The sequence below is a fragment of the Scardinius erythrophthalmus genome, assembly GCF_964197995.2.
Source record: "Scardinius erythrophthalmus genome assembly, chromosome: 3".
Lineage (NCBI taxonomy): Eukaryota > Metazoa > Chordata > Actinopteri > Cypriniformes > Leuciscidae > Scardinius > Scardinius erythrophthalmus.
The window spans coordinates 21,258,314-21,280,673 of record NC_138223.1 but is presented as its reverse complement, the minus strand read 5'-3'; the positions used below and the strand labels follow the sequence as shown (position 1 = coordinate 21,280,673).

Here is a 22,360-nt window from a genome sequence, read left to right as displayed (position 1 = left end):
TCCTAGTGCGGACTTTAAACAACGATGAAGAATTAGATGCTGGGTGGGCTAGGGTGGGAGTCGATCCTTCCTCACTGACGTCTCTCGGCTGCTGGTGTCGCTGGCTCACACCCCTGGTTAGACTCGGTAGGTGGCTCCACTTCTGGGGCAATGGTGAGCACTGTCATCTTGTCCTCAGGCTCTGTCTCACTCGTCACAGCGGGTGGTCCCTCAACATCTGCGGGGGGCTTCCGTGAATTCTCTGCTGTCTAAGGTGGTAAATTTGGCTCTGGGCCTGGCTGTGTTCTGAATCTGGGCCGGACGCTCTCCAGACACCTAACAATGGCCTCCCTCCAGTTAAGCCCTGTGGTGTCTGGGAGGTCTATGAGGTGGTGAAAGTTCGCCCCGATCCAGAACAAGGTCTTCAGGGTCTCGTCGTCGAGTGGGCTGGTGACGGCAAGACAAAAAAACAGCAGTGAATGAGAAAAAAAATCGTGACTTTCCTTAACCATTGCAATAAATTGCGTTCTTAAATCCATTTTTTGAGGCCCGGTCATCTATGGCAAGCAGACGAAGACACAGAAGATTAAGGTTCCAACACAAAGTTGACGTTGACTAATCCAAACGGGTAGCGATCCAAACAGGTGGCAGAAATATACACACACATAGGTATAAACGTGACACTGAATGACGGTGAAGGAAAAACTTAAGTATAGGCTAATGAATACAAACGAGGTAATTAATGATATCCAGCTGATACACATGAACTCATAATGACAGAATCCATGACGACCAAGAAGTAGTGTAAAATGAACAAAGGGAGACAGAAAGGGAGGGAGACAGTGTTAAGAGTGACCGAACCTGCTCGGAAGAATGACAGAGCCGCCCCGATCATAAAAATTCAACATGCTGAATAATTACGATCAGAAATCCTGATGTGTGGGGGGAACCCCGAGGATTAACTCTGTTAATTTTTAGGTGGAATGATACCCAATCAGAAAGCGAGCTAACAGAACACGGAAGCATAACATCAGCAGTCATGGCACATTATGTAAAGTCCATGCTCCCGCCGTCTCCACGACTTCACCCAAACCGTTTTCTTTTTTCTCGAATGTTCTGTCAAAAGCATTCCAAAAGCAATTTCTTTCTGCCTATCATCCGCCATGTTTATTCTGAAGTCTCGAGAGATTTTGCGAGATTTCCCGTGTTCACAGTCGGGACTCTGGTTGAAAATCTGTTTGTGTGGTGTGTTTTCTTATTCACATCGCAACACACCACACACTATAGGAGCAAAAGTGTCAAATCTACGTTTTTTTTTTGACCTCGTGTTTGTGGTCTCTCACATTTTGAAAATCTTATAAGATTTTAAATATCTGTGTGGCCCCAGCATAAACAAACTGAACATAATGGTGGCATTTACGACTTATGACCTTATTAAGTTTATATTAAAAATGATCATAACATCAATACTCTAACTAGTTAATATAAGGTAAAATAAAAAGTGATATAATGTAATTGTAACATTGTGTATATAAAATGTATATAAAGTATGTTTATTGCTTTATTGCTCCAACAAATAACAATTAATTTCAGCTGAATATCAATATAGGTACTTTAATATAGAATTTGTATGAGAAAATTATTTGTATGAGACACATGATTAAAATTAGAGCCATTTTCCATTACAGATTTCGGTTCTCTGCACACTTTTATGTTAGCTGTTTGGATAACAAGAAGTTTCAGTCAAGCTAAACCTGTTTGCCCTTTCAAAATGAAAGTACATCCATTCCTTACTTCTCCTTCGGTGTCTAATTTTGTAAAACAAGATGTAACTTGCTCTCTGTTAAATTCTAAAAACGTTTCTGATCTGCAGAGGTTTTACGTTAAATAAGCCACTCTAAGCACAGTGCTGGCCCTAAGAAATCACCATCAAAACAATTCCCTTCAGAAGACTTAGCTTTTTATTGTTGCCTTTAAAGCAGGAAGTGTGCATGGATTGAATTGATTGCACTTCCTGTTTTGCTCAGCATTCTTTGGCAGCTGAACAGTCTACAGTTCTTATTTTTTCCTTTCCTGCTAAACAGTAGGTGAGGCTGAGAAAAAAATGTGTGTAGCATTTTTAACCTTAAAATTGTGTGAGAATGTGAGGGTTTAATTAAGACAAATCTAACCATCTTTGGTGAGTTGGTAATTTTGTTCCCCTTACAGAAAAAAAAAACAGTATATATGCAGGTTCATTTTTAAATTCATTCATATATTAATTTTCATATATGTGAAATAAATGAAGTTCCATTTTGCAGCTGGTTTATAAATAGAATCTAATGAAAAAACACCCACCAATAGCAGCTGCTCACCCACTAAGAGAAAAACATTTCTGGAGAGATGAGGACACAGCTCTGCCTTGTGTCCTCTTCTGTCCATTGTTCACTTTCCACAAAGAAGAGTCCATTAACCACACGTGTGTCTGCCTGAATGCCCAGAACAAATATGAAAAGAAGTACACACACACACACACAAGATTGCTTTCAGTCTTGCTTGGCTCATTGCCCTGCCTTCCATCTTTCTACCATTGGCACATGCCCGGCAAAGGCATCTAAAACCTGCTGTGTGCCCACTCTACTTGCTAGCTGAGTCTATTATGCCTTCATCAGGTAAAAGATGACTGATATATGTTCGACCAGAGTCTAACTGTTATCTTAATGGGCTGCTTGTAAATAATTTAACATTGATGTTACATTAAATTTTGTTTCATCTTAAAAAATTATTTATGCATTACTGATTAAAAAGTCAGTCTAAAAATAATAACAAGGCATTTAACTACTTTTATTTGGTTTGAACTGTAACAATGAAAAGTTCTGAAAACACACGATTGCTTTAAAGGGGAACAATAATGCAAAAATCACTTTTCCATGGTGTTTGTACATACATGTATTTGTACTGTGTAACCCACCTAAAAAGGGTAACCAGTTAATTGTGTGTAATTATTATCATTATTTATCCATACTTTACGTTTATGAGTAATGGGGGTTTTATTTTGAAAAATATATTTTATTTTGTGGGAAACCGGAAGTAGCGCGCTAAAATACTTCCGCTAGCTTCACATCGCTAAAATCAGATGGAGCACTGCTTCGGTTTCTCCCGCGAGTTCAAATAAACTGAGAAGAAAAGGTATGAAAACCTTTCTATTTTTGCTAGCAGTTAAATATGATTCAGTTCATTATGTAAACATTTGTATACTTGTTTTAGAAGTTGGAGAGCCGTCCAGAAATCGCTTTTATCTGTCCTGGCTTCTCATACTGAAAATCCTCTCTTGGTAAGCTAAAGTGTTCAATGATGGTGTGTGGAAAAAAAACCACGAGGTAGCTATGCTACTTTCAATTAGTGATTATTCAAACATTTCTGTTGTTTTGAAGGAATGTAACATGATAAAAGACAATTTATTTCATGGTTTAAGGAGAAATGTAAACTAATTTGGTATGTATTACAAAAAAGATGCTTTTGTAACATTTTCACTTTGTGATATATATGTGACTAAAGGTTTAAGTTACAGACAGAAGAATATAAAATGTCATTTTAAGTTAGTTAAAGTGGTTAAATCAGCAAATGCTGTAAATTCATGTAAATGGGTTTTCAAGTAAAACTGTATTTCGTTATTTTGATTTAAAATCTAAAAAAATCCTATGTAAAAAGGGATTAAAAGCAGAGAGAAAAAGTTCATTAGTACAATGTGTCCCTATAATTACATTTCATTGTAATGACATAAGGTTAAAATGGTATATTCTGATTTAAATAGTTAAAATAGCTATTGTTTTCTTCCCGTGAACTCTGCTGTGATATTTTCTAACAGTAATATAACGTTGTACAATACTTTAAGAACTATTTGGTATAATTGATTTTGGACTGAACCTGTTCTATATACAGGTCAGGTCTTTTTTTGATGAGGTGAGCAGAAATTCCAGAAGCTCCAGTCCTTGAATTATACCAGGTGAACCATGGATCCATAGATGGCGAGCCTTCCCAATGAGCCATGAATCTCCACCACAGCATTCCGGAAGCCTGTGGTAGGATTGTGTCAGTTCAACTAACCGGCACCAACGAGATTTTCCCTTGACTTTGACTATTTCCCTTGACTAACTGACTTGAATTCTGGATTTAACTTTGGAATTCCTAAGGAAAATTTCCAAGGAACATTTTCAACAAAGAAAGGACATTTTATTTTATTTTATTCTAAATTTATTTTGGGCCCATAGGTATTGTGAACAAAAATTGTTGTGAAGTGTTGAAATATTTTGTTGAACTAAAAGTTTACACATGTCAAACGTTACACCTGTGTTGCTTGGTTATTACTGTACTCTCAGCTCCTACGAACCTAGGGTGTACATACTCTGAAGTGGGTTACACGGTAAAACTTGGCGAGCCAGCCAGGAGCTTTGAGTAAGTAATAACCCAGGTGCCCTTTCGTCCAAAAGAAAAAAAAGTGTCCTTAAAGTGTAAATTTTTTTTTTTTTGTGTGTTTTCGAAAATGGATGTGATTGAGAAAGAAAGTATTAAGGTCCCCAATGCCGTCATTGTGTCAGGTTTGACAAATACCGATGTAGACGAGGAGATTTATGAATATTTAAAGCAATTTGGATCTATTAACAGAATTGTGAAGGTTTTAGACAAAACCTCTGAGTTTTATGGTAAAGCCCTTGTAGAATATGCATCTGGTGCTGCTGTGGAGACACTTGAGAAAGATTTACCCTTTGATAGAACCAGTGATACAGATGACGATGTTGTCTTCCACGTTGAAGCTTTAGCCAGTTCATAATCAAGTGAAAAGGGTACCGATATTACTAAAACATTTCTTTCTGACCTCCAAAATGTTGCAAAACTCAGTGGAAAATCTTTTGAAAACCTGCTACATGATGAGTTGGCACGAATCACTGGATTACTGAAAGAGCAGAGTGAGTCTGGCAGACCTCAGGGTACAGTTGTGGCACCTGCTAGAACAGCCACAGGTCCCATTTCCCTTGATGCCACTCAAATGGATTCAGTCAATGATGAGCAACGTCCACTTGACCCCTTTAGCCCTCCCTTCAGACCTATGGCAAATGCTATGCCCACTCAATTGCCAGTATCTTCCTTCTTGCAAACTGCTGAACAACTTACTCCGCCTGAGGTGCAGCGAGTAGTGGTCGAACACATTGTCAAAAGTTCTGACTTCTCTTCACAAATACACGCACCAGCAAAAGTTAGACCTTTTTCCGGCAAAGTCCCTTGCCTAAACTTTGAAGTCGATTATGAAACTTGGAGGAACAGCATTGAATGTTACTTGGCTGATCCTACCGTTTCCAGTGCACAGTTGGTAAGACGCATTGTTGACAGTTTGCTTCCCCCTGCCACTTCGGTTGTCAAGTCGCTTGGTCACCATGCAAATCCAAAAGCTTTCCTCGATCTGCTTGACTCAGCTTATGCTACGGTGGAAGATGGGGACGAACTTTACGCCCAGTTTCTAAATATTAATCAGAACTCAGGCGAGAAACCTTCCAACTATCTCCAGAGATTACAGACCCTTTTGAATAGAATTGTGAAATTGAAAACCATTTTGCCTCAAAATTCGGACAGGCAGCTCTTAAAGCAGTTCTGTAGGGGCTGCTGGAATAATGTGCTGATTAATAACCTTCAGCTTGAGCAACGCAAAAAAAATCCGCCCACTTTTCCAGAGTTTTTACTCCTTTTACGCACAGAGGAGGACAAACAAACTGCAAAAGCGAACAGGATGAAGCAACATCTGGGGTTTCAAAAACCAAAAGCTCAAGCTGCAGTGCAAGTGCATGAGGTATACGTGGGAGACGCATACGATTCACCTCAGTCTTTCTCTGCTGAGCAACCAGCTATGAAACAGCTTCAAAAGCAAATTGTTGAGCTACAAGCTCAAATTGCTGCCCTATCGAGTCCTAAACAACAGACATCATCTACAAACACACCTGAAAAAAAAGGGAAAAGGAGAAACGAAAAGAGAAACCTGTTTACAAAAAGACATCAACATCAAAACTTACCTCAGGAGCCGCATCCGCAACAGTCAAATCAAAGCCAAAACCATGGTACTGTTTCAGTTGTGGCGAGGATGGACATATTGCCACAAACTGTGATGATCCTCCCAACCCCACATTAGTGTCTGCAAAAAGAACTCTGCTAAAAGAGAAACAACGAGCTTGGGAAAAAGACAATCCAACCCTCGATAAACATTTAAACTGAACAGTGTTTCTATTGAGGGACAAATGGAAACAAATCAACCTGAAAGTCCCATAATTGAACCAAAAACCAAATCGAAAGTCAAGTTAAAAGAGCACAAAGTGACAAAAATCGGAACCTTACCTAAAGGGCTAGTTGGTAGCAAGAGCACCGTTAACGTTAAAGTTAATGGGCTTGAGTGCAATTCACTACTTGATACCGGGTCGCAGGTAACAACTATGTCACTGTCGTTTTACAACCATTACCTTTCAGATCAGACCATTCACCCAGTAGCTGACTTACTAGAGATTGAAGGGGCTAACGGTCAGTCAGTGCCCTACCTGGGGTATGTCAAAGTCATAATCCAGTTTTCCAAAGAGTTCATTGGTAGTCAGCCTGAATTAGAGACACTTGCCCTCATAGTGCCAGATGTTAGGTCCAACAGTCTCACTCCGTTGTTAATAGGAACTAACACCCTCGATCCACTGTACAAACAGTTTTGTGATGACAATACATTTCGAAAGAGTGCTTACTGTGGCTACCACCAAGTCCTGAGAACTCTACAAATCAGACACAAGCATAGTTTAAATGGCAAACTGGGTCTCGTTAACTTGAGAAATAATGAGCCAAGTGTAATCTGTGCTGGTGAAAGGATAGTGCTAGAGGGATATGCAAATATCGAGGACGCAAACAATGAACAATGTGTTTTGCTTGAGCAACCTACAGTGTCATCCTTACCTGGGGGAATTTTTGTCGAATGTTGTCTCATTAATGTTCCAAGAGACACCCCATACAAGATACCTGTAGTGGTAAGGAATGAAACTGATCGAAACATTTGCCTTAATGTTAGGTGTATCATCGGTGAACTTAGTGCTGTTAAAGAGATTGTTCCAACTCAGAACACCGCTAGTTGCAGTAGCCACCAACAGCCCACTAGCCAAACAAACAAGCAACCAAGTTCAAACTTAACCTTCGACTTTGGAGAATCACTTCCCGAGGAGTGGAAAGCTCGTATGACAAACAAGTTAAACACATTTTCAGACATTTTCTCTCATCACGATCTCGACTACGGACATGCAACAAAAGTGAAACATTCAATCAAACTCAAGGATGAGACACCTTTCAAGCAACGCCCACGTCCTATTCATCCTCAGGATTTTGACGCAGTGAGGCGTCACCTGCAGTCTCTCCTTGAAGCAGGGATCATTCGTGAATCACAATCTCCTTTTGCATCTCCAATAGTCGTAGTCAAAAAGAAGAACGGTGATGTCAGATTATGTGTAGATTACCGGCGATTGAATATGCAAACGATCAAAGATGCGTATGTATTACCGAATCTTGAGGAATCTTTCTCAGCCTTGAGCGGATCTCTGTGGTTTTCAGTAATGGACCTGAAAAGCGGCTATTACCAGATTGAGATGACAGAGAGTGACAAAGACAAGACAGCGTTCGTGTGCCCTCTTGGGTTTTGGGAGTGGAATCGTATGCCACAGGGGATCACAAACGCGCCCAGCACTTTTCAGCGTTTAATGGAAAAGTGCATGGGGGACATCAATCTGCGCGAGGTGCTTGTGTTCTTAGACGATATTATTGTCTTTTCCAAAACGCTAGAGGAGCATGAAACCCGTCTCACGAACGTCCTGTCCCGCTTGCGAGAGAACGGTTTAAAGTTATCTCCTGAAAAGTGCCGTTTCTTTCAAACTTCGGTTCGATACTTAGGCCATATAGTATCACGCGACGGAGTCGAAACCGATCCTCAAAAGACAGAAGCACTTAAGACCTGGCCAAGACCTCAGACCTTAAAAGACCTTAGGTCATTTCTTGGGTTCTCCGGGTACTATAGAAGGTTCGTGGAGGGGTATTCTAAAATAGTAAAGCCCTTAACCAACCTCACAGCTGGCTACCCTCCCGTGCGTAAAGGTGCAAAGATTACCAGTGTAGCCGCCAAGTACCATAATCCCAAAGAACCTTTCGGGGAAAGGTGGACCCAATCCTGCCAAGACGCTTTTGACCAGATCATTGAAAAGTTAACATCCGTGCCTGTTTTAGGGTACGCAAATCCAAGATTGCCTTATGTTGTTCATACTGACGCGAGCACAACAGGCCTGGGCGCAGCGTTATATCAAGAACAGGACGGCCAGACCCGCGTCATTGCGTATGCGAGTCGGGGTCTCTCGCAGTGTGAAGCCCGCTATCCAGCCCACAAGCTGGAATTTTTATCTTTAAAGTGGGCTATTACCGAAAAATTCCATGACTATTTATATGGCAACGTGTTCACAGTCATTACTGACAACAACCCTTTGCGGTACGTTCTAACCAAAGCCAAACTAGATGCTACTAGTTATCGATGGTTAGCAGCCTTGTCTACGTTCACTTTCGACATCAAATATCGTGCAGGCAAGCAAAATCAAGACGCCGATGGCCTGTCAAGGAGGCCACATGGTGAACTAATCAGTGACAGTGCATCTCAAGAAGAGAGTCAAAGAATACATGACTTTACCTCATACCATCTTGCACCTGTGAACGTTGTCCAAGCCACATGTCAACTCCACACTATTTTTCAAAATGACCCTGAACTGTCTCCATGTTACATTGAGTCACTTGCCGTGCATCCAGATGCTATACCCTCAGCATTTTCCGACAATGAGAATCTCAGTGGTCTTTCAACCGTCCCTAAGTACAGTGAGGCTGAGATAGCTGAGTTGCAACAAGCTGATCCGGTAATCAGTGTAATCATACAGTCATGTGAGTCAGCAGAACCTGTCCCTGATGGTAATAACTGTCCTGAACTCCAGCTTATGCTCAAAGAAATGAGTCGATTTGAGATAAGAGACAGTCTGTTGTATCGGAAAAGACAGTGTGACAGCAAAACCATCTACCAGCTTGTCTTACCCAAAATTTTGAGAAACCCCGTGCTCTACAGCTTACATGATGAAATGGGCCATTTAGGAGCTGAAAGAACTCTTGAGCTAACCAGATCTCGTTTTTATTGGCCAAAAATGTCTCTCGATGTTGAGTCCAAGATTAAAAGCTGTCCAAGGTGCGTTAAAAGAAAAAGCCAACCCGACAAAGCCGCACCATTAGTCAACATACAGGCAAGTCGCCCGATGGAACTGGTCTGTATGGACTTTTTGTCCATCGAACCCGACAGCCATAATTGCAAGGACATTCTGGTCATAACTGACCACTATACGAAATATGCAACTGCTATTCCGACTCGAGACCAAAAAGCCCTAACTGTAGCCAAATGCCTTTGGGAACAGTTCTTTGTCCATTACGGGTTCCCTGAACGTCTTCACAGCGACCAAGGCCGCGACTTCGAGTCACAGGTCGTCAAAGAGTTGTGCGTCTTGGTCGGTACTAAGAAAGTAAGAACGAGCCCCTACCATCCCCGGGGCAACCCCGTCGAGCGGTATAACCGTACGTTGCTCAGTATGTTGGGTACGCTCAAGGACAAAGAGAAAACTAGGTGGCGCGAGTACGTCCGACCTCTCACTCATGCATATAATTGCACAAGGAGTGACGTCACCGGGTTTTCGCCCTATGAGTTAATGTTCGGGCGCCAACCTAGACTGCCCATAGACATTGCGTTCGGACTACCAGTTAAGAACAATCAGGGCATGTCTCACTCGCAGTATGTGAAAAACCTTAAGACATACGTGAAAGAAAGTTATCAGTTAGCATCCGCTAATGCAAAGAAAATCGCTGACAAAAACAAACGCAGATTTGACATGCGAGTAAGGGAGTCAACACTTGATACAGGCGATAGAGTTCTAGTGCGCTATCTCCGTTTTCGCGGAAAACATAAACTCGCCGATCGGTGGGAGTCCACTATTTATGTTGTACAAAAGAAAGCGGGAGATATGCCTGTGTATATAGTCAGTCCTGAGGGTCAGGAAGGACCATTGCGCACACTCCACCGCGATTTACTGCTCCCTTGTGGATTTCTATCTGAAGAGGATGAGGAAATGGCAAAGCCAAAGCAAGCCTCAAAACCCAAAACAAGGCAAACTTCCGTCTCTCCAGAGAAAAACACCCCTGACTCTGACAGTGATGATGACTATATTCAGAGTTATTGCCCCACAACAATCAAAACAACCACAAGGATTATTCAACCAAACAATGTGAATTCAAACACGAATGCTACAAAGGAGAATCTCCCCAAGGTTGAGGAATCTGAAAACTTACCTATGGACTTACCTCCCGGAATCCTGGATCAACCTGTGGAAAAACGGAGGACAAACCAAAATGGAAACTTAGCGGAAGTGACACAAAATGAACTGGAACCTGAAAATGAACAAGAGAGTGGACTTACCGAAATGGAACATGACCTACCGGACAATTACTCTCATACCACAACTCCTGAGAGAGTCGAACAGTCCAAAGACACTGAACGGAGACAATCTACTGAAATGGACAATGCTGAACAAGATGCTAGTTCTCTTGAGCTAGCAGATCCTGATGCTCCTAACAATCAGACTGCTGACCAAATACGCAGATCTGAACGGGTGAGAAAGCCACCTGCTAAGTTTACTTATCCACAGCTTGGTAAACCCCTGATTTCATTTGCACAAACTATACTAGATGGGTTTAACAAAGTTTTGGTTGAAACATTTGAAGGTGCCCCTATCCTGGTACAAACATGAAGGGACTCATGTTAATTAAGAGGGGGAGGATGTAACCCACCTAAAAAGGGTAACCAGTTAATTGTGTGTAATTATTATCATTATTTATCCATACTTTACGTTTATGAGTAATGGGGGTTTTATTTTGAAAAATATATTTTATTTTGTGGGAAACCGGAAGTAGCGCGCTAAAATACTTCCGCTAGCTTCACATCGCTAAAATCAGATGGAGCACTGCTTCGGTTTCTCCCGCGAGTTCAAATAAACTGAGAAGAAAAGGTATGAAAACCTGTCTATTTTTGCTAGCAGTTAAATATGATTCAGTTCATTATGTAAACATTTGTATACTTGTTTAAGGACCACCCATTGGCCCAATGACGGAATCCAACGGCCTGGCGAAGGTTTAAAGCGTGTATGTCTTTTCAGCGCTCCAGTGAAGTTCACTTAATTTATTGGAATTTAGCTTTAGTATTACTTTAGCTCTACGCTTAATCTGACTCCAATTTCAAATGATAATTAAATTTAGATCATATTTCTGATTAGAAAATAATCATAAATATTGATTATGAATTAATTTAGATCTTTGATTATTCTGATTATCCCATACTTTCAATTATTCGTTCATTACGGACCTAGTGTCGCTTTGAGACGTCACGTCGCGACTGCGCGCTCACGATCACAAACTAGCCAGTCCTGAAATAGTCAGAGGGTGCAGTGCAAGTATTTTACCCTATGCAGTCGCGCACTACAGACCCATAGGTGTAATTTTTTATAATATTTGCAGCGTACAACATGCTAAGTCAGGAGATAGTCAGAAATCAGAAGGTTTTTCTAAGATGTGCCCCATGGTCCATTCAAAGTGCCTTCAGTTTGATCTATCCTGGACAAAGATTTGCGGAAACACCAGACTACACATTAATCTACTAAAATGAATGATTTCTAAAACTTCAGAATAAATCAAGATGTAACATTTATTTGTCAGGTAAAAATGTATCATGCCAATTACAGAAGTAAATGATTAAAAGCCAATTCAGAAAATACATAACATCATTTACTCAAAGATGACTCTAAAAGTAAGTAATGTTTTCCTGACAAAGACACAGTAATGTGTCAGGGCTTTCCCACAGGAAAGCACTGAAACATCACTATGGGGGATGATCCTGGTAAAGAGTCCCAAAGTATGCTCTGTCCCCTTGCCTTAAATACCAGACCAGAACAACAGGGGTTATACAAATGTTGTTTAGAGTTGTTTGGGCCAATCCATGTACCCCAGGGGGGTAGCACCTGGTTTCTTGAGATATTGAAAAGAGATATCAGCCAGAGAGGAGATACAGGATTCTCCTAAGTTCTCAATCTTTTTCATTAAACCAATGACTGCAATGAAATTAAGACCATTTTACCAATCACACTGAGACCCTAAAAATGATACCAAACATGAAAAGGAAAAAACAACACATTCACAAGATATGCGATATATAGACATTCTTAATTTAACTTTCAGTGACTTGAGGAGGGAGAAGAGGAGGGAGAGGGGGGATGAGTTGAAGTCAAACAAAGGGACAAGGAGATAAGTTTGGGCAGGACAAGGTTCTGTGCTCTGTCTTTGCTATCTGCTGTCCAGGGGGCATTTTATGGCATTATTGCAGGGTGAGTAAAGGGGACATTTTTTGGACATTTTCCTGTTTCCACATTTTCAGTGTTATTCTCTGAGTGTTCATAGGGCTGACCACTGTAGTTTGCAGCGTTCGTCGATTGGTGCAGGAATCCAGTCGTCACCTGAAATAACAGCATTAAGACAGGTTGAATATTAAAATGAAAGCATGGCAGAATGCGGGGATTCTGCAGCAGCTGGACAGGGTGTCACATGACCCTCTTGGCCGGGTTTGCTTCCACCTGCACTTGGCTGCGTTGGTGTTCAGTCTGTAGAATGATCACGTTGTATCAAGTCTGTTTGCTTTGGTCAGCATGATCAGAAAGTGTCAGTGGAAAGTGTCATTATAACGCTTTGCGGAAACATCTTTGTCCTCCCTAGGATGTTTTAACTGACCATTTGAGAAGTCCTCGGTCACCTTCAAGCAGAAGGTTTCATTTGCCGGGTAGATCAGAACTCCATAGTTGAAGGAATCATTTCACTGATGACGCTCCACTGCGTGTAAGACACCTGAACAACTTTTGAATGACCATGCAATAATTGAACACTGATGTATTTGTGGTTATTGTAAGATGAGGAAAAGTTATTGGATAAACACAAGAACACAAGATAACAAAACATGATGTACTCAAAAATATGAAACCCAAAAGTCAAAGGTGCGAGTGGTAAATATGGTCTCTTTTTCAAAATCATATATTTAATGAACGTGTAATTTGATCACCAAATTCTTCACTACTGCAGTGATCTGGTAGTGGGATTTAGACTTGGTCTGGATGAATCAAGGACGGGTAGCAGAAAGTCACCATAACTAGTATATTTACTAGTTGTATGCATTCATTTTGTGAGGCAGAATCAGATAGATGCAGATTTGTCTTTGTGTGAAGATCAAATGGTGGCTGCATTTAGCTGTGGCTATGTGTAAATTCATCATGCCTCAAAACAAAGGTGAGGAGGTTTTACAATTGTGATGCAAATTTGGTCCTGTTGTTGTAACAGGGAGCCAGCATGAGAATGTGAGTATGAGGTGTGATCTGGCTCAAAATGTTCCCACACCATTGTTTCAGTTAAGGAGCATGAGAAAAGTGCAAAGTACAGAGTTACTGAATCCTGTTGTGAGGAAAGCATTTTCATGGTTAATGCAAATTGTGATTACCATTGTGGCCACATGGCAATTCTATGCTCCTTTATGTGGTTTTACTACAGCTATATGGAAAAATAGCAGAGTTTTCCACTAAGGAGACAAACAAATTCAACATAGTCACGCATGCAACTTAAAATTGCTATGCAATTCCAGTAAAACAATTATTCCAATTTACACAAGATACATGGTCTAGAATTCTTAGCATCTACAACCTTTTAACCTAAGTGTTTCATACAACACTTATAGTAAAGCAATCATGTGTTTTAAAGAATTAACTTAATTAGCCTATGTGCACATGTAGCACAAACAACTATAACGTGTGTTCTATGAGCACAATGTGTTAAACACAATTACAAATTTGAAAATACAAACAGGATCATTGCAATTTGGATATTAAACTTCTTGCACTAGCAAGTGAAGTTAATAGCTGAAGGCCTTGCATGAACAAAGCAGTTAACTCACTAAGAGTTTTGCCTGTACGTGCAGATCGCAGATTTTTGTTCTTAGAAAGTGGCTTACTATTTTTCTGAAAATAAGGTGGAGGTCTGCCCCTTCCCAGTGACCAGCATTTTCCCTCTTTATGGCCTATTTTCTGACAGGAACTGCAAAACCTGCTTTCTTTACCATAGGGATGTTTGCTATGTTCTCCTGGAGTTTGAGGGTTTTCGCGACTCTCTAATGCTTGTACACCATGCGTTCTGGTACATGACTCTGCGCTATTATGGTGTTGCATCACCTTAAGAACTGAAATAGGCACACTTTCTTGGTCAGTTGCACATGCATTTTCTGAACTAAACGTTTCAGATTCATTAGAGCTAGTCACCTCCTCTAAGAAGTGAACATGCTTCTTAGTCCCATCGCTGTTAAGCATTTTGGGAGACAATTTAGCATTTAGCTTAGCCTTGAGATCTGCAATGGTCTCTTTGTGATTTTTACACTTTTCAGTCAGGGCTAACTGCTCAGCTAGTAATTTATCTAGCTGTGTTTGAAGATCTTGAATCTTTGCCTCAGAATTTTTAGATTGCACTTCTTTACATTTAGCATCTATACTTGAAGATAGACATGTTGTTAACTCACGTAGCCGTGTAAAACTTATGAAGTTTAAAGCCTCAATTATTTCACCATGTTTTGATTTCTTATCATGTCTACCAAGTATTTGCCAATATGTGAGAATTTCATCATCTGAATTGAGATTTTTTGGTACATATTTGCTGTTCAAGATAGGCTCAACTTTTTTGCTCCATAAAGCAAACAATACATCACTATTATCAGATTTTTTCCCTTCCATCCCCGAGGAGATCTGAATATTCACAATATTTACAAATTATACAGTAATGGGACTATTAAAGCTATTCAAAACCTTTTAAATTCTGTTTCATTCAATTCATGCAAATGGAGACATTTCCTATCATACCATTAAACAATGAAAACAGACTTACCCATCCCATGGTCAGAAGGTCAGCTTTAATCCATTCACAAAATCAACTGTGAAAAATGTCCTCATTCTGATCAAAGTGAATTTCAGAAAACACACTGCAAGGGATCCCGGGTTTCGGCACCATCTGTAAGGGTGGAATTCCTGCAGTGGTTCAAGCTGCAAGAACTGCCGAATGACTAAAGAAACGTTATTGGCAAGATGGTAGAAAACTGCACATTTCTTGTCTATAACCACCCACTGCCACTTATACCAACGACGGAAATAAGTGCAGTTACAATAGCTTAATATTTGTGGGAGAGCGTTGCTATAGATAGTGACGATATTGTATTGCAATATGTAGCACTTTAAAGTCAATACCAAATCAAAACTAGTTAGTACATTAGTTGCAATTGAAAAGGTTTAATGACAAAATATGGTTATGGTTACACTTAAAATAGTTACAAAATACATGTATGAGATGATGATAACTTATATTATTAATTGTACCCAGCATATATGAAAAATGTTACCTGAGAGAGAGATAGAGAGAGAGAGAGAGAGAGAGAGAGAGAGAGAGAGAGAGAGAGAGGAAGAGAAGAAGATAGCCAGAGCATCAAAGAGACAGAGCAACAGTTACAATCTTGTTTTATCCTTTCCTTGACCATGTGACCAAAACCCAACTGTGAGACATTCAAACTGACCAATCAGATAATTACACTTCCACCACTGTACTAAAGGTGTGACAATTCATCGACCCCCCAAAGTACAAACATTTGGCCTGCATGCCTAGATCACTATCAGCCCCTCTGTGCCTTAGGAACTCCAAATGGTCATTGTCTCTGAAAGAGGGGGTAGAAAAACAGTCATGCAAATGTCTTTGTTCATTTAAAATATCTTGGATTATTTTAAATTCTACAGAGAGCCGTCCAGAAATCGCTTTTATCTGTCCTGGCTTCTCATACTGAAAATCCTCTCTTGGTAAGCTAAAGTGTTCAATGATGGTGTGTGAAAAAAAACCACGAGGTAGCTATGCTAGTTTCAATTAGTGATTATTCAAACATTTCTGTTGTTTTGAAGGAATGTAACATGATAAAAGACAATTTATTTCATGGTTTAAGGAGAAATGTAAACTAATTTGGTATGTATTACAAAAAAGATGCTTTTGTAACATTTTCACTTTGTGATATATATGTGACTAAAGGTTTAAGTTACAGACAGAAGAATATAAAATGTCATTTTAAGTTAAAGTGGTTAAATCAGCAAATGCTGTAAATTCATGTAAATGGGTTTTCAAGTAAAACTGTATTTCGTTATTTTGATTTAAAATCTAAAAAAATCCTATGTAAAAAGGGATTAAAAGCAGAGAGAAAAAGTTCATTAGTACAATGTGTCCCTATAATTACATTTCATTGTAATGACATAAGGTTAAAATGGTATATTCTGATTTAAATAGTTAAAATAGCTATTGTTTTCTTCCCGTGAACTCTGCTATGATATTTTCTAACAGTAATATAACGTTGTACAATACTTTAACCCTCTGAGGTCTGAGCTGTTTTCTGGGCCCTGGAGGTGTTCTGACATGCTCTGACATTTGTGGTTATTTCTGTTACTTGTGACATTTTCATGGCTAAAGTCTAATTACACTGTATTCAGCACAAACTCTGCTACAATAATATATCAGCAGCATGTATGTAAAAGTTTGTAGTTTTGAGATAATGACATTTATGCGTGGTTTGTGAAAATACAAAAATAAATTCTCACTGAAATAAGGTCATGAAACCCATACTGATTATTTCTTCACAAGACTTTTGAAAATTGTATCACGTAGCCTAGAATATTTGCTCTAAAACTATGTGAGAATCACCCTGACTGCTCATTCAGAGAAGACAATATATTGATTTAAAAATTTTACGACGTGTTTTGTGTTAGAAAGCAATATGCGAAGGGGCGGATCACCTCATTAATATGAAAGCTTTCCACACCTGAGAAAGACAAAGAACCTCCCTAATGGCCCTATTAGGAGCTTATCAGGGCCCATCATTCTGACCAACCTTGCACAAAGAATGAGGAGATTTAAAAAAGAATGGCTTTTAAAATTGTTTGGATTTATTTACAACACAACATAATCCAAAGATACACAACAAAAAAGCACTTATTGAAGAAAGAGACCTTTGTGCCATTCCTAAAAACATTGTACATACCTTTCATTTTCTAAGGTGTTTGATTTTCACTTTACCATGTTCATGTACTGTGACATGTACTGTGAATGTTTAAGTCAGCAGGACTCAGTGGCATCTGGGCCCTGAAAAAAAAAAAAAAAAAGAACATACTAATATCAAGAGAAAGGCCTGCACGATTTTGGGAATACATTTTAGATTTTTCTTGTTAAAATTGCTTTTTAAAATTCACAGAATACACACACACACTCACACAAATGTTTCCAACAACATATAATGAACACCAGGTTTGTTGTGCCTTGTAGGTATAGGCTATGCGCAGTGCTGCATAAAATAATAACAATATAGCAGCCTATATATATTTTCAAAAAGATTTCAGTAACAACTAAGCTAGAGAAAAATATATTGATTATCATGTTACTTCAAATGTTTCCATTCGTTATGATGATATGAAATGAGATAATAGTAAAAACATGAAGCCGTTTGGAGCGTTTTGCTTTTCCAAAATATGATACATTCAAACGCGATCACGATCAAAAATATGATACATTAAAACGCGATCGCGATCAAAAATATGATACATTAAAACGCGATTGCGATCAAATATAAAACATTATGGTTAGGCCTACCATATACATAGCCTATCTACGTTTGAGCAGATATCCACAAACACAGTAACAGTAAACACGGGTCTAAATATTATAATATTCACCATATATCTAGCAACAGTTCAACTGCAATGTGAAATTTATGCAACAATAGCAAACTAATATGTAAGAATTACTTACCTTATCTTTCTTGTCTTCAAATATCGTTCTTCTTCTTCTGATGTAAATCCAATGTAAGCTCAGGCACGTCTTTCAAACTCGACGAAAAGTGAAGTGAAGTGTTTTGTTGTTGAGGTAATGAGGGCGATCGCGTTCCATGTGGAGATTTGCATGTGAATATCTTTTGCGCGAGTGGGCGTGGCCGAATTAAAAATAATTAGGAAGCGTTTGAGAAGCTGGAAATCTTGTTGGTTTTATACAAATTACTTAAACAGAGAATATTTGTTTTCGTTTTGAATCCGATCATTTAAAAGTACACACTTAAATGTTTATAAAGGTGTATGGCTCATAAATGTGTGACAAGTATTCGCTGAGTTTTGTTTCAGTTTATAGACGTGCTCAAGAAAAAAAAGTTCACCGCGACGGAGAGGCAGAACGCACACACTGTTTATTTTCTTTATTTTACAAAAGCACAATGTTTTGATTTGATTGGAAGTGGACACATACAAAAGTAGAAATACCACAGATTCTTTTTTTATATTTATTTTTTCTGTATGACCATAAATGACGGAGAAATTTAAGTTTATAGTGCTACAATGTGGAGAAAATCCAGCAAAACGCGCCGGCGCGTTTGTCGACCTCAGAGGGTTAAGAACTATTTGGTATAATTGATTTTGGACTGAACCTGTTCTATATACAGGTCAGGTCTTTTTTTGATGAGGTGAGCAGAAATTCCAGAAGCTCCAGTCCTTGAATTATACCAGGTGAACCATGGATCCATAGATGGCGAGCCTTCCCAATGAGCCATGAATCTCCACCACAGCATTCCGGAAGCCTGTGGTAGGATTGTGTCAGTTCAACTAACCGGCACCAACGAGATTTTCCCTTGACTTTGACTATTTCCCTTGACTAACTGACTTGAATTCTGGATTTAACTTTGGAATTCCTAAGGAAAATTTCCAAGGAACATTTTCAACAAAGAAAGGACATTTTATTTTATTTTATTCTAAATTTATTTTGGGCCCATAGGTATTGTGAACAAAAATTGTTGTGAAGTGTTGAAATATTTTGTTGAACTAAAAGTTTGACTATTACACATGTCAAACGTTACACCTGTGTTGCTTGGTTATTACTGTACTCTCAGCTCCTACGAACCTAGGGTGTACATACTCTGAAGTGGGTTACAACTGCAAAGTGTGTACACAACCACCCTATAATGGTAAAAATCCACCAACTCCTGTTTTTTTTTAATCCCCATAAATCATAAGCAGTGTTTTAGAACAAGCCATTTGCAGATTCTAGATTTTGATGTCACAAATGCTTAGGCCCCGACCACGATTGCTGACAGACTCTGCCCTATTAGCATAGACCCCGCCCTGAGTGAGCTGTACACAGTCCGCCATGTTTATCTCCTCTCCAGAGCATTTAACAGCAGCGTTCAAGTAAGAAATTAATTCTTATCAAAGCTACTAAAGTTATTCAAGAGCAGTGAGTGATTTTCTGCTTTCTTTTGTTGTTTGATTCATATTAACAGAATATATAGCAGTACTGTATACTGTAAACATAGATTTAATATATGCGATTTCTTTACTTGCTGTTTACATTCACAGACATAATCAACTGTGTATATTTGTTTTGTGTTTTTGACATAACCTTGTATTTAACAGTTTAAGTGCAATAAGATGTGAAAGTGAACTTAGTTTAATGCTCATGGGACAAGCCTTTTGACATCCAGCTTTCTGTGTACCTGCTTCAGATGCATGCGCTCAGAAAAGCATATATCAGAAGTTTAGACTGATATGGCTTTAAAACACATGCATATAATAAACTTAATGATGAAGAGCTGCAATGTCACTTGAGCATGACCGCCATAGAGATGATAATCAAAACCAAAGTTTTTGGCAGAGTATTCCAAGGCAAGAGCTGTAAAGGCTTAGCCTTCTTCTGGAAAGGGAGGCGGGGAGCAGCAGCTCATTTTCATTTAAAGAAACATGCATGAAAAGAGCATGTTTTTCCTTCCACTCAGAAATATGCATTTACAACATGATATAATAAATGATCTGTGGGGCATTTTGAGCTGAAACTTAAAGACAAATTCTGGGGACACCTGGGACTTATATCACATCTTGTAAAAAGGGGCATAATAGGTTCCCTTTAAGGAAGTTTGAAATATGCGTCCTTTGTACCTTTAGGTGGTATATAGGGATCAATTTTGAAGTGAATGGAATACCAGAACAACCAAAACAAAACAGCATTTCATCAAGAAATTAAAGGCATTTTTTTTTTTTACTACAGTTGCAATATAATGGAGTGATTCCAGAATCTTGATTTTGCACTACTTCTGGTTATAAACATCAAAATGTAACAAAACATTTAGAAAAAAAAATACATAAAAATAGAGACATGCACACAGGGGAATTTATTTCAGTGCATATAAGAAGAGTGTTGAAAGTTGCTCCCTTAAATTTTTAAGTACAACCAACTTGGTGTCACAAAATGAAGATGAAGGGTTCAAAAAGATTTCCATAGACAAAAGGGTTATTTAAATGAAAACAAACTCAGATAATCCATGAAGAGGAAGGCAAAGTAACAGTGTGTGCAACACACAAACAACAACCAACAAACACAGAGTGAAGGTGAGGAACTTAAATAGACAGTGATAATGAGGAGATGACGAACAGGTGTGATTGTGTTGACTGACGGGAAAACTCAAACAAATGAACACTGACTGGTGAAAACAAAACTGTAAGTCCATGAAAGTAAAACTAAAGATGAATGAGTCCAGATAACTGTGACACTTGGATGTTTTAAGTCATTTAAACTTATATTAGGCCTACATTAAACTGACTTTAAAAATGAGTTGAATCTTGTATAACTTGTAAAAAAAAAAAAAAGATGAAAATTGCTTAACTTATTTTGATGAGTTAAAGCTATGTAAAAACATGTTATTGATTTTTTGAATAACATAACTTATTGATCAAAAGATTTTTTTTATAGTGTACATATTCTGTCAGGAAATTTTAATATAAGATTAAAATCTAACAATTACCTTTGTGATAGATTAAATGGACGTTTGGATTGACAACAGAGTGCAAGTACTTTTTGCTCCGACAGAAACTCTGAAAGGAAATACCAATGGATTATGAGAGAATGAAAGTGTGAGGAAGGGAGATGGTGGACCCTTTCCAAATTCTCTACAGCCTTCCTTTCTAGCCTTCAGACAGGGGTCAAATTGAAGGCTATTTTCTGGAGGCCAGAGCAACTACACACAGAGTTTCAATACAAAGCTTTATAAATATCCAGGTACTCCTGTTGGACATGTGTCAACTTGGCATCTGTTTTGGTTTATATCCTTACATGACTCAAACTTTATCTTGGTGAGCAAAGTATCAAAATAATATTCATATTGCCTGTAATTCAGGTCAACATAAATCAGGTCAAAAAAGTTACACCGAGACAATGTTAAAGGAGGGTTGACAATTCCGTGCTTGACAGTGTTTTAGGAGTTTTATAGCTGTTGTTTGTCTGATTGTGTGTGAATTTGCTTTATTTATAGAGTACACTAAAATGACCGGAAAGACTGGTGGGTGTGGTGTGAAGTCAAATTCCTATGCTAACTAATGACTTAATGGATATAATTGTTAACCCTGGCCTTGTTTGAGATTATGAGAGTATTTGCAATTTCATTCTAAAAATACATCTATTTAAAGACAATTTTGTGGCATGATGATGTTTTAAGAAGTTATTTAGGATATTATTTTTCTTATCCCAAAACAACTTAAGATATATTTAGTACAGGCACAGTCCTTCAGGAGCATCCAGGTTAAGCTCCCTGCTTAAGTGGAACATTTTGAAAAGGGATTTCATCCAATTAATGAATTTCTGACCTCTAGATCTTTAGCCACACCCCAAATCTTTAACCACATCCCAGTTATCACAAGTACATAAATGATATTAACATTTTTGGGGTGACCTTTTCAACACCTTTCAAAACCAATCTGTGTGCACCTAAACTTGGTTGTAAGACTAAACTTGACATAAACTGTAAACTTGTCCCTCAAATTGATTGGTTGATTGGAATGTTGTTCCAGGATCAACAAAGATGTTCATCCAGGAACATGTTGCACTTAGTGAAATCAGGTTCTGCGTCAGGACCCTGTCACCAAACTAAACACATAACCAACCAAAGTGACAGGATCCTGACATATCTACCCACCATAAGAATACGTTTAAATGCATAAACCTGATGAGAAGCATGCAAATATGTCTGTCAATTTAATAAAATAATTTGTGATTAATCTTCAAAACCAGATTTCAAACCAGTATTTAGTAAAAGAAATAAAAAAGGAAAAAATATTGTTTTAGACATTTTTTTTTATGCAGGTTG

General features: G+C 38.6%; 1 long non-coding RNA gene across 1 annotated transcript; it reads left to right on the top strand.

The window, feature by feature from the left end:
• The first annotated feature begins 3,072 nt into the window (after positions 1-3,072).
• LOC308688201 lies at positions 3,073-6,143 on the top strand. Its single transcript, XR_014029843.1, has 3 exons — positions 3,073-3,147; positions 3,226-3,292; positions 3,901-6,143. It is a non-coding gene; the product is annotated as an uncharacterized lncRNA (long non-coding RNA).
• Positions 6,144-22,360: the final 16,217 nt, after the last annotated feature.